The following is a 2,995-nucleotide window of genomic DNA, read 5'->3' as shown; positions in this document are numbered from 1 at the left end:
GGAAAAAGTTACATCCGAATTCACTGGGGTTTACCCGGTTAGCCAAATTTTAGATTCTCAAAATTCCAAATGAAAATACGAAAGCAGGAAGATTTTAGTTTTTGCTATAAATTCTGGATTTTATTATTTTTTATTTTTTAAAAAAAATTAAAATTAATAATTGTATCATGCATAAAGATTACTATTACTTTTACCCTTTTAGATTTTCAAATTTTTAGGTTTGCCAAAAAAATTAAAAAATTAAGAATAATAAAAAATAATACAAATTAAAAAGTTAATATTTATTTATTTATTCAAGATTATTATTACATCATTACTTTTGTTTATTAAAAGAATTATTTGAAATTCAAACAATAAAGAAAATGTGACATCGACCAACATATGTTAATAGGATTGATATGATACTACTATCACATACATGCGCGCGAAGCAATTGGATGCGGGATGGGATGGAACTCAGAAGTTAAGCGTGCTAGTGCGGGAGGATGGGTGACCGAGCGGGAAGTTTGATCGCGAGTAAAGTAATTTGACTAGAGATAAGTGTAGTTAGAGATAGAGACTAAACTATGCAAATAACTGAAATAATAGAAATTCTGAAAAATAGAAAAAAAAAATTGGAGTGGAAAAAATGTATTTTTTTTTTGAAAAACTTAGATATTTTCGCCCCGGCGCACAGAACCCGCGCGGACGGACCTTTAGTCCCGATTCATAAGCAACCGGGACTAAAGGGGCGCTTTATCGACGACTTTAGTCCGGTTGCACAACCGGGACTAAAGCCCGTTGTGAACCGGGACTAAAGGCCCTTTTTCTACTAGTGGACGTCAACGTTCTACTACTTTTTCTAGCCCGATTCTTGGTGTCTACAATTTTCCTTCGCGGTAAAAGGAATAGGGTTGGAGAAAAATTGACGTCAGCTCTTTGTATTATGACGCAGTGGACGCCCGTGATGGTGACCACCCGACAACTTGAAAGGTCCATGAGTTCTCGTCTACGACCAAGGGGCGGGCACCGAGCATCGCCCTCGCTTCCACGGCGTGGCCCTCGCTCTCGGCTGTTAAATTGTAAAAGGTATAGTGTTAAACAAGCTTGTGCCCCTTGAGGATCTATTCTTGGTGATCTCACGTCGAAATGAGTTACGAAATCGAAGTACTAGGAGATGGGGCCGGCACCATGCTGTAGAAGATTCTTTCACAGAGAGGGTTAGTCCAGCGGTTCAGTAGAGAGGCCAATGTAATTTATAAATAAACTATTTATGCACCTTGTTTAGATGAAATGTTTAGCAACCACCATGCAAATTAGAGGTTCTTCTGGTTCAGCATTGCACTAGAAACAACACTCACGTGATTTAACATCATTTTTTTGCACCCTACTGTAGGGAATATTGTAATCAACTTTTTAATGGAAGAATCTAGTTCTGGAGGATTGAGGTGCTGAAAATTCCTGCGTTTCTTGATGATTTTGTAATACCTTTTGCACGAACAAATCCATTTCTACGCCTTAGAAAAAAACCATTATGTCTGCAAATTTAGTGCTGAGAACATGCGACCCGGACGTTTGGGACCTGGCAACGCGCGAGGTCGATATCGCGTCCACACATGCATGCGCGGCGATTAGCACCTAATATAGCAATTATCTTATACGATTTTCCCTATGATTTGTTAAGATATATACGGATGCTTGTACATACCGTGGCGTCCATGCATGCGGTACAAGGTGCACAATCATTACTACTCTGCACACACAGGTCATTTATTGCTACCGAATGCAGCAGCAGAAAATTAAGCCTTACTTACATAACTACGTAACAATTAGCATGATAGGAATGGATATTTTTCCATCAGAGGAACTCGAAAAACAAAATTTTCCTACTGATTACTCCATTTGGAAGCAATTTGGATTTGTAAGATTAACTTTTAGCTAGTAGAATATTACCAAAATGGACATTTTGTACTAATGGTTTTCTATTGTAAAATATTTTTGAAACATTATTTTTAAAATGTGGAAATAGCCATTGATAGTTCTCCCAATTAATCATTGATGGGAAATAGTCAAAATCAACAAACTGGGGGTGCAGATGTGGAAGATCCGTCATGGAACACAAATATATAAACACAAAATTTCCAATCAATGATGCAGATTGTAAAAATTATTAAATCATAAATTATATCAACAAATGATATCATACACCATTGATATTTGAGACATCTGTTTACAAATCAAGTTTGTGCTGAGCGATGGAGGAACTGAAAATGCTCAGGATTAAAACTTGCAAGCCATCGATTACTTTTTACATTAGCACAAAAGGTGAGATGAATCCCTGCTGCACCGATTTGATAATCACATGATCCAAACCAAAAAAAAAAACGCACAGGGAGGGGCCTCACCCTGATTCTGTTCTCAAAATTTCTCACAAGTACACCCTGATCAGCAGCATCCTTCCACAAACATTTGACAGTGTTTTCAGACAGTTCAAGCATCCAAAGGCAGGATCTGGTTTCAAAACATAAGAGGAACAATTAATAACTTGAAAGCGTGATGATTTAACACATAAACTTAGAGAAAGGCCGGCATTCTCCTGAATGAAAAACGCAAAAGGGTCAAATTGATTCCATAAACAACAATAAACCGATACTGACGCACGCAGTAGCTAGGCTGTCCTAGTAAAGAAAGAACTGAGGTCTGTGACACTGCCATTTACATTTCCGTTGCTGCGAGAATTTGAATCAGCCGGACCATTTCAACCTGCACATCGAACCTACAAACTAACTAACTTAAACCTCGTCTGTTTCCTGCTAAGTTCGATCTTAATTTCAGAGAGCATTCGAGAACAGAGCACGTTCAGATATCCAATTTCCATGGAACAAGAAAACAACATCCTTCTGGAGCAGGAACCAAGGCGAAATTAGAATGTCGAAATCTGCAAAAGCGACGAAACAGGCCGCGGCGCAAGACTAAACCACCAAGAGAGAACCATCATGTGAAGGGAAAAACCAAC

Source organism: Lolium rigidum, chromosome 1, assembly GCF_022539505.1.
Source record: "Lolium rigidum isolate FL_2022 chromosome 1, APGP_CSIRO_Lrig_0.1, whole genome shotgun sequence".
Classification (NCBI taxonomy): Eukaryota; Viridiplantae; Streptophyta; class Magnoliopsida; order Poales; family Poaceae; genus Lolium; species Lolium rigidum.
Note: the sequence above shows the minus strand (reverse complement) of the source record.